General features: G+C 42.7%; 1 pseudogene across 1 annotated transcript in view; it reads right to left on the bottom strand.

The window, feature by feature from the left end:
• LOC148665690 (scavenger receptor cysteine-rich type 1 protein M130-like) overlaps positions 1 to 15902 on the bottom strand; it is a 267138-nt pseudogene that overhangs the window by 237093 nt on the left and 14143 nt on the right. The window contains exons 5-8 of the transcript XR_015936280.1: positions 15679 to 15785; positions 13426 to 13724; positions 6489 to 6791; positions 5829 to 6134 (exon numbers count right to left, since the gene is read on the bottom strand). The product of XR_015936280.1 is annotated as a scavenger receptor cysteine-rich type 1 protein M130-like (transcript). The remainder of the gene's footprint in view (positions 1 to 5828; positions 6135 to 6488; positions 6792 to 13425; positions 13725 to 15678; positions 15786 to 15902) is intronic.

Raw genomic sequence — 15902 nt, 5'->3', positions numbered from 1 at the left:
GCTGTGGGCTCTGTTCCAGGACAGAATCAAGAAGTTTCTATTAACCCTTTCCAGGACCTCCATCGCTTCAGTATTACTGTCTTTACTGTAGATAGATAGATACTTTATTGATCCCGTGAGGGAAATTGCAGTGCAACAGCAGCTTAACACACACAACACAGCCACAGTGTAACAAATTATATAATAATAGTACAATACATACAATACAATACAGGAGTTACTCACAGTCCGGACACACAAGAGGAAACTAGAACAGAACAGTACACAGAAAATCGTATCACTCGTATGAATATAAATATAGATATAAATGTATTGCACAGGTCCCTGGCATATATTGCACAAAAGTGGTTGTAAACGGGAAAAAGAAAAAGAAAAGGAAAAAAAAAGAGAACAGATGTAGCAGTAGATGTGTATATGCGTTTAGTCCAGAAACAGGTCGCTGTCGCTGTTGCCTCTGCCAAGACGCAAGGTGGATGCGTTGTACAGTCTTATGGCAGACGGCAAGAATGACCTCCTGTAGCGCTCCCTGTCGCACCGTGGATGAATCAGTCTATTGCTGAACGTGCTCTTCATTCCTGCAAGCCTGTCATAGAGGGGATGGGAGAAGTTGTCCATGATGGCCTCTAGTTTGGACATCATTCTCCTCTCAGCCACTACCTCCAAGGGGTCCAGGTCAGACCCAATGACAGAGCTTGCTCTCCTGATGAGCTTGTTCAGCCTTTTGGAATCTACTGCTCTAATCCCAGAGCCCCAGCACACCACTGCGTAGAAAATGGCACTCGCTACCACCGACTGATAAAACATGTGTAGCATCTTACTACACACATTGAAGGACCTGAGCCTCCTCAAGAAGTAAAGTCGGCTCTGTCCGTTCTTATAGATGGCCTCGATGTTCTTAGACCATTCCAGTCTATCGTCGATGTGCACTCCCAGGTACTTGTATGAGTCCACCATCTCCACGCCACTCCCATGGATGTAGACAGGAGTAGGTTTGACCTTTTTCCTCCTGAAATCTACCACCAGTTCCTTTGTCTTTGTAACATTCAGTTCCAAGTGGTTCACCCCACACCACTCCACAAAGCTGCTGACCAGTTCTCTGTACTCCTCCTCCTGCTCACCCTTGATACATCCCACAATTGCAGAGTCATCTGAGAGCTTTTGCAGGTGGCATGACTTTGAGTTGTACTTAAAGTCCGAAGTATAGAGGGTGAAGAGGAATGGAGAAAGAACTGTCCCTTGAGGTGCCCCTGTGTTACTCACTACCAGTTCAGACACACAGTTCTGAAGTCTCACAGACTGTGGTCTGCCTGTCAGGTAGTCAGTGATCCACGAGGTCATGGAGGCATCGACTTGCATCTCCTCCAGCTTCCTCCTTAGAAGTAAGGGCTGGATGGTATTGAAGGCACTGGAAAACATGATCCTTACAGTGTTGCCAGCCCTGTCCAGGTGTGAGTAGGCCCTTTGCAGCATGTAGATGATCGCATCCTCCACACCAACACTGGGCTGGTAGGCAAACTGTAGGGTGTCCAGTGATGAGCTGACCAGGGGTCTCAGGTGGGATAAGACCAGCCTCTCCAGTGTCTTCATGATGTGAGAAGTCAGTGCAACTGGTCTGTAGTCGTTGAGGACAGAGGGGCACCCTTTCTTTGGTACCGGGACCAGGCATGATGTCTTCCAGAGCACCGGGACTCTCTCCAAGCGCAGGCTCAGGTTGAACAGTCGCTGGAGCACTCCGCTCAGCTGATCAGCACAGGCCCTCAGAACTCTGGGACAGATGTTATCTGGTCCTGTGGCCTTACCCTCGTGCAGCCTCTTCAGCTCCTTCTTCACCTGGTCAGCTGTGATGGTCAGCCTGGCCCGGGGGATGATGCTCATAGTGCTTTCAGTGCTGGAGGTGTTAATGGCGGAGGTGTTGGAGAGTGGCAGCTGTGGGGGATGGGTGGGTGAGCAGCCGTCGGGGGTTGTAGCTGTAGGCGGCCATGTTTGTGGGGGGATGGAGGAGGTGTTGGGCAGTTGCAGCTGTGAAGGGTTAGGGAGCGTGTGGCTGTGGGGGATGGGTGTTGCGCCACAGAGGACCCAGAATCAAACCTGTTAAAGAACTGGTTCAACTTGTTGGCCATCTCCAGGTTCCCTTCTGTTGCAACCCCAGCCTGTTTGAAGCCAGTGATCTCTCTCATGCTGCTCCATACATCTCTCACCCTATTCCTTTGCAGCTTGTCCTCTACCTTCCTCCTGTAGGCGTCCTTGCTCTCTCTTAACTTCTGCTTTAGCTCCCTCTGTACACGCTTGACCTCTTCCTTATCTCCCCTCCTAAAGGCTCTCTTCTTGTCATTCAGAAGAGCCTTCAGGTCGCTGGTGATCCAGGGTTTGTTATTTGAAAAGCAGTGTACGTCTTTGGTGGGGATGGTGTTGTCTACGCAGAAGTTAATATATGTCAGCCTCCAAACATGTTTTATAAATATTTTATAACACAAGTGAGTGTGGAATTATCTTAGTATTTATGTAATAAACACCAGCAGTATAAAGTGAATATTGGGGTGTCTCTAGTGCTGTGGGATGCTGTGTTTTACATTGAGCCGCTCCTGATGGCAAGACAAGGAGTCTTAACCTTTTGATTTGAAGGGAAATGTAAATAACAGCCAGGTTGTCTCTTTGGTGGTGTTGTATCTGGCTCTGTCGACAGTGCCTTTTGCTCCTTGTGTGGATTAAGTCATACTGATGAATTGATCACAAACATTCAGGCATTCTCTCCTTCTGGGGTTGGTTTTATCATTGTGAGTGGCCAAAGGCTCCTTATATATCTTATTAATAGTCTTTTAATTGTACAAAATTAAGAAATTACAAATGAATGACACAATGGTTTTAAAAAGTTTATTTTTAAAAACAAAACATTAAGAAAATGTATATAAAATCCTGAACATCAGAAATGTTACATTCATAATTCTATATCAATTAATATTTTTATTTCTGAAACATATCATATTGTACAAAAAAAAGACTGAGTTGAATAGGGAACTTTAAGGTCTCCCTGTTATAAAACACAAACTGCAGGTCCTGTAGACAAAGTCAATGAGGACAGTGACTCATTGGTCAGAGCACTCAGGTCACAGACAGTGTCAGTATGGAAACAGAGGAGTGAAGTGGACTCAGGTCACAGTGTCAGTGTGGAAAGTGTGTCCGAGTGCCAGAACTTTGCTTTGTTCTAAGAGTCGAGAGCGGAGGTTGCCAGAGAGTAACCAGAGGATCCACCCGAGGTTAGCATCAGCAGCAAGCCTCGTGAACAGGTCGGAACTGTGGACAGCTGAATCACTATTCAAAACTAGCTCTTCATCAGGAACGAACCGGTCCTCTTTCTGACTTGCTGGGACCCACAGTCATCTTTTCTCCTGTGCACAAACTTTGCTAGTTAAAGCCAACACTAACTAACCGGTCAGTGAGCATCAGCAGTGCACCGTCGCAAGCCGCACAGCACAGCCTGGCATGGAGCCAGAGAGCCCGCAGGAGATCTGAATCCCCAGAGATTGGATGAGTATTCAACTTCAATGCATTACAGCTCGAGAATTCAATTGTTATCCCAACCAGTTGATATCAATTTAATTCCTAAGAGTTATGTACTTGTTTTGAGTATCTAATGTAGAAGTCGTAACCAAGTTCAATTACGAAACGGTCTAAATGAATGATATGCTGAACGTATGTCCTCTTGATATATGTAACTCTTTGTAACTGAATGAATATATACCTTTTGTATTCTGATAACCCTCTCGATAAGATCTGTTAGGTTTACATGCATATTCTATGTATTAATAAATGTATCCTCGTGTATTAGTACCTGTGTGTGTGCGTTGTTTGAGTTATTTCGCATGGTTGGATTCTAAAGCCATCAAAAGAATCAATTTTGTGATTTACTGCTACAATTAATAATTGTCCCAGTAAATGCCCAAACCCTACAGAACTGGTGCCTCGTGATAGCACACTACAGGTGTATAGTTAAGCCAAAACTCTAGGATTGCTGATTTATCTGATCTGAAAGGCAGTTTTTACAGCATGCTGTTCCCCAGTCTCCTTTTCTATCAAAACCAATTAGAGCAGCACCCTGTTTACCACCCCAGTATTGACCAGGTCTAGCTTTGCTCAGCATCTGTGATTTGCTGAGATAAGGCTAGTGTGAGGCAACACTGAAGAGCAGACTTTATAAGGTATCAGACACATGTGGTTATATTGATATAATTCAGGATTTATTAACATAAGTTCTCTAAATGGCATCCTGGTTTGAGGTGAGAGTGAGTACTGGACTGAAGACTCCCCACTCTCAGACTCCATCTCCCCTCACCTGGTACTGGGTCTCCCTCACTGTCCTCCACATCATCATATCCAGAGGGCAGCTCTTGAGAGAGGAATCTCCCTGTGAACAGGAGGACAGATCAGTCATACCCGCAGTCAGACAGCAGCCTCACTGTCCTCTACTGGAAGAGAAGCCAGGGTGTGAGTTTGTGTTTATAAGGCAGATCCAGAATCCTGCTGTGTTGATTTTCTTCACTTAGTTTGACACCAGTTGAGAAAAAACCCTACAGGTTTAAAACTAAAAAATACTCTTTTTGTCAGAAACCAGTTGAGTGAGATTTTCTACAAGTGTAAGTCCTCAGATTTTCCTTAGAGGGTGGAGACTAATCACACCTGAAGACTCTCTCCACTCACCTCTCCTGGGGGCGCTGTAGGTTCCCTCTCTGGCCAGTTTGTACTCTATTTCCTCATAGATGGCATCATGATAGGGGGCGAGTGCTCCCTTAGATAGGGCTGTGTGAGGAAACAGACACTCAGGGTTAACATGCAGGGAGAGGAGTACAAGATAAAAAATTCACTGCTAAACCTACTTTGGACATTTGAGCACATACATGTTATGATTCTGGATCTGCAAATTTCCTCATATGTCCATCTTTAATTGTTGATAATCTTTCTTAAACTTCAGTGGGATTTCTCTACCCTATTAAAGTGGTTCACATCCAACAAATCTTTAAATAAGACAGGTTCACATCGGCAATTGTGATTTTAAAGTAGCTTTATTCCTCAAGTTAATTATAGGAATATCAGTTCCATGTGAGTGACAGAAATGACCACTAGAGGTCACTATGTGGATGGCGGGTTCTCTCCCTACCTTTCCTCAGCTTCCTGTTCTGGATCAGCTGCCCCACTAACAGGGCCAGCACCACGAAGAGCAGAGCCCCCAGCAGCAGGAGGACCAGGGGCGAGGCAGACAGGCCTCCCAGCGGCTGTGTCTGGGGTGTTGTCCTGGTTCTGCCTAAGAGAGGGGGAGACAATGGATGAACAGGGATCAGGAGAGGTGCTCTTGGGCTCATATACACTTCGACACATGTCCTGTTCTCCTCCTGTTCCCATATAGAGCTTTCATGGCTTCAGGTTGAACCTAAAATCAATGAAGAAAAGTTAAGGATTCCCAATCTAACCCATCAGGACTGTCAGTAAATCAGTGAGGAAAGAGAGGACACTAGCACAAGATCTACACTGGGAATCTAAAAACACTGTTTTAAAACAAGTTGAATTCAGAGTGGTCTTAATAAAAAGAAAATCTTTATATTTGTTCCTTGAGGTCAAATCTAGGATTGCAGGATGAATGGTGTCTTGTTCGGAATTAAAGCCTAGTGCTGTTCACACACACACAGGCCTACAAAACATCCCAATCTTGTGACTGATGATCTTAGTTGATTCAGTTAGATATTAAGCAGTGATAGAGTATGGGTAACATCAGTCTAACTTCTCCATCGATCTGGTACTTTGTTCATCTACAGTTCTAAGACTCTCCTCACCTGTACAGGTAACCCCTGCATCTTCCTTGTGTCGACAGTCGCTCTGATTCAGTCCAGAGTGACAGCAGTCCCACAGGTGAAGTTCACTGCCTGTGCAGTTCACCTCGTCAAGCCAGATGGCGCCATTTCCTGGTCCGAATGAGGCCTCTATTGCTGCGCTCACTGCATCCCCACAGCCCAGCTGTCTGCAGACCACCTGGGCATCCTGCAGGTCCCAGGAGTCGTCACAGACTGTCCCCCAGGAGCCCTCGTACCGCAGCTCCACCCGGCCAGAGCAGTTAGTGCCTCCAACCAGGCGCAGAGCCAGGGGGACTGAAAGACAACAGTGAGGTTACTGAGTGTCATTAGATCTGTGACTGTAGACAAAAGCACAGAGGCTACTGAGTGTCTTTAGCTCAATGATTGTAGTAGAGACTAGTGAGGTATTGAATGACTCTGGAAGAGAGCTGTATGGTTACTGTTCCTCAGCTCAGGGCTGCAGTGTCTCTGACTGTTTTACATGTAAAAACATATAAAAACATTATTATTATAAAATTAATAACAATGACATTGCTTTCATTTATATACATGCTTGGATATAAATTAATAAGAATTCAGTTTAAAGCTTTTGTCTGTTCTAAATATGGCAAAAGACTAATTCACAGAGCATTACTCTTCACCCTGTACCTGAGCAGGTGATGTTAGCCACTTCCCGGTCTGTGCAGTCATTCTGACCCCAGGGGGAGGAGGGACACTGCCACAGGGTGGAGTCGTGTTTGCAACAGGAGATAAAGTCCAGCCATTTGGGATCAGGCCTCAGCCTGGAGTTTGTCTCTCTGATGGTGCCCTTGTCTCCACAGCCCAGCTGTTTACAGATCACTGCAGCTGTGGTGTCTGTCATGCTGTTGGCACAGATGCTGCCCCAGGTGCCGTTGTAGTAAACCTCTGCCTGTCCTGAACATCCTGCAGACAGCCTCAGGAGAGTGTGATCTGTCAAGACAGCAGGGAAAGTCAAAGGAAACAAACCCTGACAAGACAGCCCAACGTTTAGTTCTGAACTGGAAAGAAACAACAAGCAAACAATGTGAACAGCAACCAGTCTCATTTCCTGTACTAATCCAGTTATAACTGACTCACGTAATGAAACAAGGACAGCTGTACAATAACACAGTTGATATGAAGGTGACAGGACTGTGTGTTTCTGTTCATTCAGAATCTGGACAGTGCATCACACAGAGCTTTAAAATCCCATTAGAAGATCAGGTTCTGATTCAAAACGTCATTCTGATCAGCTTGGCTATTCAGCAGCAGCACAACTAAGGAACTGAGTATGAAAGTAGAACGCGTGGCTCAGGGTGAGTGGTGCTGCGCTGTGAAAGGAAAACGTGCTGCTTCGGGTGACATTTAACACCGTGTGGTTCATCAGGATCTGGCCAGAAGCCATTCTTGGAAGAAATCAAAATGAAACATTTGAGGCAGAAAATCATGAAAGACAATTGATGTGAGAAGTGTGAAGATTGGATTCTAGATCTTGCTGGAGCACTGAGATGAATATATCCCCATTCACTAGTGGAGGGGAATTCACGTTCTGTGCCAGAGTTTCTTTCTTTATTTTTATTTTTGCTGGGATGTGAATATGTGCATTCCCAGCTGTATCATAACTATATCTTAGTTTCTTTTTACAAAGCTTTGCGGGATCTTGGCCCAAAACATTTGAGTGATCTTTTAGTCCCTTATAATCCCTCTCGTACACTTCAATCACAAGGAGCAGGTTACCTAGTTGTTCCTGGAATTAAAAAAGTCACAGCTGGCAACAGAGCATTTTCTCATAGAGCTCCCCAATTCTGGAATAGCCTTCCCGCAGATGTGTGGAATTAAGACGCACTCCCAGTGTTCAAATCTGGGTTAAAAACATATTTGTTCAGTCTAGGCTTTGGATAAATATTAAGGAAAAGCAAGCCACACAACCTACCAATTTCTGTTTTCGTTGTCATTCACTAAAACAGATGCAGCCATTCAAAGTGCGCGGTACAGACACCGCAGTACAGATACCGCAGGTATGATGACACGCGATACCGCGGTACGTGATTGGTTGACCGACAGGGGCACTCGTGGTCCGTTGGTCTGTCGTAGAAAGTATTACTGTAAACGTCGTTACTGTGCCCGTTGTAAATATTGAATTTTACCACTGAAGGGAAATCTTAGTAGCTGAGCATAAAAAGAATAGGAGCATACTGTAACGCGTGTGAAGGCCATAAACGATATTAATTTTCATACAGTATATGGCTGGTCTTGGTACTTTAAAGAAAAAAATACACACCAGTATTCCATTTCTCCCTAAACATTGTAAGCTTCGAAGTCTTTAACTAACGTGATACCGGAGTCAACAAGCATACTTTTAGAATTTGATTAAAAGGGAATATAATATGGAATCGCGTATCTAAAGAATTTAATAACGGTATGATTATAGCCGTGTACTGCGGCAGGTCTGTGTAGGGCTGTTTCGCCTGCCTGCTCATGCAAGCTGTCTTGTAGCCTACTGGTCTAGGTGCGTGACTACCAACTGGCAGGTTGTGTGTTCGAATCCAGCTGGTGCTGGACTTTTATTTTAACAAACATTTCTTCGAAAAAATAGGTAAGCGATATTATGGACAATCAATTGACTTTTATATTTCAAAATATCGCAACATGATCGATATTTGCGATATTTTGAACATATCTTCCCTTCTGACAGCGGTTCCTGCTTCTATTGTGTGTGTGTGTGCAACAGTAAATTTTTATAGAGAAATGGAGGCTGGACAGTATGCGTTACAATATAAACATTTATATTGATTTAAATCGTCTTCTGATTTAAATCCCAAACGCGTGTTTAATTATGTGTTTTTTAATCATGATCAGGCTAATGCATTTCTACATTTTCTGTATGAACCAGCTTAGAGGTTCATACAGAAAGACAGCTTGTGTTTAAATTGAGTGTAAGGTAATTTATGCTTCTAAAGTCATGGTCAGTATTGTTGTACTGTGCTGTACTGTGTCACATTATTTTATAGCGTTTTTATTGCGTTATTAAATCCGGTGGCGCTGTGTTAGTTTCCTGACTCACATTATTTAAACTGCGACACTGATCATTCATCTCTGAATAAACTTTATTTTATATAGCGTTTTAAGCCAATAGGTAATTAGATTGCTCATAAACCTAATCACTTTTTCTACATAAACACAGCGTGATTGCTCTCTGAAAATGCTTTTCCTTTATTTTTAAAGTAGGCTCAGATTTCAACTATAGATCGTATTATTATAAACTTTCTTGGAAAAATGTATTTTATGTAAACCATGTTTGCTATTAATTCATTTAGGGCTAAAATACGTTCATTGTCTTCTAATCGAGTCGAGTTGACATTGGAAGCCTGCCACACCCAGACCGTTAAACCAACGCATTAGCACGTCAAAGCCCATTGAGCCAGTATTGGCTTTAGTATCCCCCCCTTCTCCCCTCAATTCAATTCAATTCAATTCAAGGTGTTTTATTTGCATGACAGATGGGTACAAGCAGTGTTGGGTACTGTATGTATATTGTAATGCTTACGGCAGACAGGCACTGTGTAGGAGCCGACGCACCAGAGCAGCGCCTGCAATTTTTACATTTATAACTTAGTTTTTAAAATTAGTCAAGCAATACGAAGCATCTCCTTTTACTTAGTGCCTGAGCATACTGCAACGCGTGTGAAGCCCATAAACGATATTAATTTTGGAACTTAAACATACAGTATATGGCTGGTCTCGGTACTTTAAAGAAAACATACACACCAGTATTCCATTTCTCCCTAAACATTTTAAGCATCGAAGTCTTTAACTAACGCGATACCGGAGTCAACAAGCATACTTTTAGAATTTGATTAAAAGGGAATATAATATGGAATTGCGTATCTCCAGAATTTAAAGACCAGACAATCGCAAACTCTTTTTCAATAAAATTATTTTATTCATTCAGCAGTTTGTGAGAGGGACATCCAGCAGGGAGAGACACACACACCGGTTTTCATTGACAACATTGTTTTTTTTTTCAATTCCTCTTGTCTAACAGGAATGTTTTGTTTGTGGACAGACTGTTAGACAAGAGGAAAAGACCGCCTCCTCCTACGAAGCATTTCGTTGATCCGATCACGAATTCTTTTCCAGTCGTACGCAGCAAGGGTTGAGAATCTCCGATTCACCATCGTACTAATGGTTTCCCGGAGATTGCAAGGCAAGGCACTTTTGCCTCTGGACCCATCGAAATTTACAGACGTGGTCCACCCCCAGTAAATTTCAAAAGTCACAAGATTTCGAAACATGAGGGCGGCGTAGTGGTCGGCTCTTGCTTTCCCGTCTATGCCGATGCACTGCAAGTACAACCCCCCCTCCATCTCCTGGGTGATGGGTAGCAGTTGGACATCTGGGAGAATTATTCGTTCCACTGGCATCTGTGAATTCCGCTGTGCTTCCTGGGGGGAGATAGCCGGCGGGGACAGCATCAACAGATTCCTGCGCGGTGGTGAACTGAGAGGCCGGGATGGAGTGTCCTGAGGCGGTGTGTGCTCTGCGGGGGGCAGAGCTTCCGCCAGGCACTGCAACCTGCACGGCGGGGAGAGGCACTTTTCGGGAGACAGCTGCTCAACTGTTTGACTGCTGGAACATACTGTCTCCTTCCTCTGCATTTTCAGGAGTGTCTCTAGCCTCCCAATCCTCCCCAGTAATGCATCGTACTGCTCCCGCTGCTGCCGAAATGTCTCCATACAGGTGCTGCTTCTACAGGTTGGCACCCTGGCCAGTGGCCGAGAGCAGAGACCCACGGCCTGTGGCAAAATAACATAATTCATGTAAGAAATACAGTCACACAGTAGTATTCATCAGTCGCGGAACAGAAGTCAAAATAAACTTTTCTTTTTTTCCGTCTTACCGCTTTCTTTTTTACTGTCCTGGTGGTAGATCGTTTCGCCCGTGCGGTGTTTTCTTGATGAACAGGCTACGAAGAAATAATTATAATTGAATTTAAAATTCAAAACGGCAATAATACCTTGTAATATGCGCTGTAATCGCGTATTTCAGATTAAGTCTGCTGTATTTGCTTACCCTTCGCTCTTTGGAAGCTGGGGCGGCAGAAGCACCCCGTCTCTTCCCGTAAAAGGTCTTGGTCTCCATACTGTACTATGGTCGCAGTAGTGCAGGTTCGCAGTTTTTTTTTTTGTGATGGGAGCTCACCCAATCCCTTGGTGTCTTTTATGCTATATTCACATGTACGGCTAGAGTGTGTTCATTGTCTTCCAATGAAAGGCGGGTGCCTTTTGCCGAAGTCTGGAGACATTGGGGGCTTGCCACACCCGGACTGTTAAACCAACGCAATAGCACGTCAAAGCGCATTGAGGACCCGGGCGCAATAGTTGTTTTGTCCCTTGATTTACTGATCTGCATTAATTAAATCTTGTCAGTCAGGTCTTTTTTTCTCTATTTCAATTGCCGTTTACACATGCACGACTTTAAAAGCTACCCATAAGTATCTTATTTGCCTTGAGGCCTGTCTACAGTATATTTGTCCCCCTATCTCCCTCAATTCAATTCAATTCAAGGTGTTTTATTTGCATGACAGATGGGTACCATTCTTGTTGGGAATGTATACTTTGATATTTACACCCGGCGCGTCACCGAGGGAGCGTCTGCATTTATAACTTAGTTTTTATAATTAGTCAAGCAATATGAAGCATCTCCTTTAGCTTTTAAGTCCCTTACGGTTTTTTCGTATTATATTCCCTATTAATCAAACTCTAAGAGTATGTATCGGCTTGTCAGTCAGGTCTTTTTTTCTCTATTTCAATTGTCGTTTACACATGCAAGAACAGGTTTCGATTCACATTAGCTGGCGAGCCTTGTTAAAAAAAACAATGACAATGTAACATGCCACTGTTTGTTCATGAACAAAGTTATACTGAGACTTCCTTAGATACGCGATTAAAAAATAAATACAAATTTGAATCTCCTGCGGAACACATTCCATAAGAATCAGCGGTTCTACAACATATATCGCCTTTAAAGGTGGCTTCTCAAAACGCTTTACGGGATCAAAACAACCAGAACAGCAGCAACAACAATATTGTATTTCATTGCACTTTGAAAATTGCATTTGAGCACAGTTTTTGACTTTCTTAAAATTGCATTTTGGGCGCGGACAGCACATACAAGGGTTAATGAACTGCGCCAAGAAATTTAAAATAGTTTTCTTTAGGTGTGAGGGTAGGAGTGGACCGCAGCAGGCATAATCAGCAAAACAGGACAACAAAGATCTTACCTATTTTTTCGAAGAAATGTTTGTTAAAATAAAAGTCCAGCACCAGCTGGATTCAAACACACAACCTGCCAGTTGGTAGTCACGCACCTAGACCAGTAGGCTACAAGACAGCTCACATGAACAGGCAGGCGAAACAGCCCTACACAGACCTGCCGCAGTACACGGATATAATCATACCGTTATTAAATTCTTTAGATACGCGATTCCATATTATATTCCCTTTTAATCAAATTCTAAAAGTATGCTTGTTGACTCCGGTATCACGTTAGTTAAAGACTTCGAAGCTTACAATGTTTAGGGAGAAATGGAATACCGGTGTGTATTTTTCCTTGTGATATTTTAAGCTCTAGTTGAATGATAGGTGTCGCATTTTAAATCATTTTCGTAGCTAGAAATTATGAAACGCCCTGTTAAAAGCAAGGAAGTTTTTATGCCCCGTTGAAGTAAAACAAAATGCCTGACAAAGTATGGCTTGGACAGATTCCAAGTGCTTGTACAAATGTGCTAAAGAAATTATACTTTGAGTATACAGCTTGTCCAAAGTCATCCATTATTAATACTATTAGTAATATCTTCAGTAAAGGCTTTGATGCATAAATATTTCTGATAAAGGTAGGTTGTGTACTTCTGTCCAACTGAGCAATCTTGCTTTCATAATATATACCAACATTTTAATGACTGATGATTAACATGCTATAATACACAGTTCAAAATTAAAGGCTCAAATGCTGTACATGAGAGGTTAAGCTCCCCCTGGCGGTTTTACAAGGCGACGCCGGATAGTTAGTCACGTGACACACGTGACACGCGTGATACCGCGTGATACTGTGACACGCCCACCGGGGTATGCCGCGAAATACCTCACCCATTTTGAATGGCTGCATCTGTACTTTATTTCTTGTCTATTCTGAGGTGGAGTGTTAGGAAGCCAGGCCCAGAATCCAGCTCCTTCTACCTGTCGAACTCAACTTCCCAGAGAAATTTCAACCAAAGCAAAATACTAAACATTCCAGACACTGCTGTACCTCACTACACATTACTGAAATAAAAATACTATCTTTTTCACCATGTCTGTTCATTTTAATTAACAGAGGAGGATAGTCTCCCCCTTTTGAGCCTTGGTTCAGGCCAGGAAATCTGTAAAGCTGCTTTGTGACAATGTCCATTGAAAAAATACAAATAAAACTAAACTGTATTGAATTGAATTTTCCTCAATAGGATATATTTAAGCACTCCAGATGCAAACCATATCCACGTTGTGGAATTCGAGAATATGGATGATTTTTTTTTTCGTTCGTTTACCTGAACACAGGATTCTCACATCCTCCTTGTGTCCACAGTCATGCTGTCCCAACCCTGCTGAAGGACACTCCCACAGAGATGACTCGTTCCCCAGACAGCCCACTTCGTCGAGCCAGATGGGTCCAGTTCTCTGGCTGAAGGAGGCCGGCACTGGGGCACTGAGGACCGTCCCACACTGGAGCTGCCTGTACACCACCTGAGAGTCTGCCAGGTCCCAGGAGTCATCGCAGACTGTCCCCCAGGAGCCATTGTGATAAACCTCCAGCCTCCCAGCACAATTGCCTCCTGCTCCAATCAGCCTTAAGGAGCGCTGGGCTAGGAGAGAGGCAGGACCAAATAATAAAGACACATTCCTATAAACATAGAATTTAAGGGGGTAGCTGCGTCAGCATGCGTAGGCTGCAAAGGAACAAGTAATAGGTTTATTCCATGCTGAAAAAAAGAAGAAAAAAAACACAACATTTCGGCCGTGGAGCCTTCTTCAGGTGTGAATTTCTATAAACATTGCTGATACAATTACCTCCTACCTCATCTAGCCTGAGGGAGTGCTGGGCTAGGAAAGAGACATATATATCATTATGGCTGGAGTGGTGTCATTCAAGCTAACGTTGACTCTTAAAAAAAGTTAGGAGTCTCAAAAATATTAGTTTACATATCTGCAGAACTGGTAAGCACAGAGGAACAAAGTGAATCTTTTGGTTTACTCAAATTACCTCCTTATTAGAGTTGTCATCAGACTAAATTCACAGGATAAAATATAAACAAAGGGAAAGAAGAGAGAGGTAACTGAAGGAAGGAAGAGATAGGAGGCATGTCAGACAAGAAGAACTGGAGATAAAATTCTAGTTAAATAATGTGAACCTTGTTTAAGATACCTTGCAGTCTTGTAATTTAAGAACATTAAAACATTTTCAGGTTTCCTTTATTGTGCAATCCTCAGGCTAAAGGCATTCTCTCCTAGTTGGAGGTTTAGAATAGAAAATAGATTTTCATTCACTTTTCAGCATGATATTAGTGAGAACATATTCTGTTCATTTAGGATGCAGGGTAATTCTCTGGTTAGCCTGTTTATGCATCATAGAGGATTTCAGATTATAGAGTTATAAGGGATAAACATTTTATATAACAAGGGGTAAACTATCTTCAAACTAAGTGTCTGTAGAAAACCCGAATAGAAATAACTATTAGTCAATGAATTCTGACCATTCAGAGGCTTAGAGAGATATCATTGCTGTTTGGGGCAATGCAGAGCAAAAACCAAGTTTTTGTTTAATCTTCATTGTCTGCATGTCAGTCAAGTGCAGATCAATCAGATTCTTATTTGCTAGCAATCAGTTTGTAAGAAGTCTTCTTTTTTACTGCTTTAATCCTATATATAGCCTATCTAGCCCTGCCTATGTCACTAAGACATACGAGAAATGTGATGATTCAGGTTGAATATCCAAGGGTTTAGCTTCAATTCAAGCCCTGGTCCAGGCCTCTACTGTCTATACTTCACAAGATATTGCACCCCAAGATGTTTAAGGGCACTTTCTTCCAGGCGGAAATTTCCCCTGGATTCTGTGACAACCTGAGACTCCATCTCCAATGGATTTGTTAAGATTCTGAATGTTTTAATATTTATTTTCTTGTTATATCAATGGAAATCCAGCTCATTCAAGATAAAACATTATATATCATTAATACAACTAAAAGATTGTTTTTATGGACTTAATAAACCAGTACTTTTCAATGCTTATGATGTAGTAAGTGCATCTACATCCATACTTTCCGGTAATGCCCACCAAACATTCTTTAAAAAAAATAAATAGATAAAATGTTTGTTTCCTTAGGCTGTAGAGTTTCATTGTTCATTGTTTCATTGTAAATTAATCTATTGACTTGTCATGCAAATATTCTCAGTTTTCATCTCTGTTGCTGCAAGAAAGGAGATCTTAATGAATTAGAAGCACATCTGTGGTCAGCAGTGCATTAACCTGATGACAAAACATTGCATCTCTACAGAAAGGGATGATTGGATCGAACAATATACAGAGCCTCTTCTACAGACATGCTCAAGTTTCAGGAAACATTTATCCCAGCTTTATTACCAGTCTATATTAATGGACCAAAGACTTAAAATAGGAACAAATATCATGTCATACAATATTTTAACTCTTAACAGGTCCAGCTGTTATATTTTGTGACAAATCTTTTAGGGTTTGTCTTTTATGTCCTACATATCAATCTGCATATGATAACAGTCAAAAATACTTTGAATGGCCCCTACCTGAGCAGAGCTGGGCAACATCCTGTCCAGTGTTGCAGCTGACTGTATGTGGAGAACTGCAGTTCACCAGGTGAGACTCGTCCCCGGAACACTTAATACCTGTCAGACACACAGTGCTGTCACTGTCCCATACAGAGAGGAGTTATAGACTTGTACTACAGAGCACTGAATATCTGTCAGGCACACAACATTGTTACTGTCCCATACA

Source organism: Lepisosteus platostomus, chromosome 5 (assembly GCF_059453375.1).
Source record: "Lepisosteus platostomus isolate fLepPlt1 chromosome 5, fLepPlt1.hap1, whole genome shotgun sequence".
Classification (NCBI taxonomy): Eukaryota; Metazoa; Chordata; class Actinopteri; order Semionotiformes; family Lepisosteidae; genus Lepisosteus; species Lepisosteus platostomus.
This window is presented reverse-complemented; position numbering and strand designations above follow the sequence as displayed.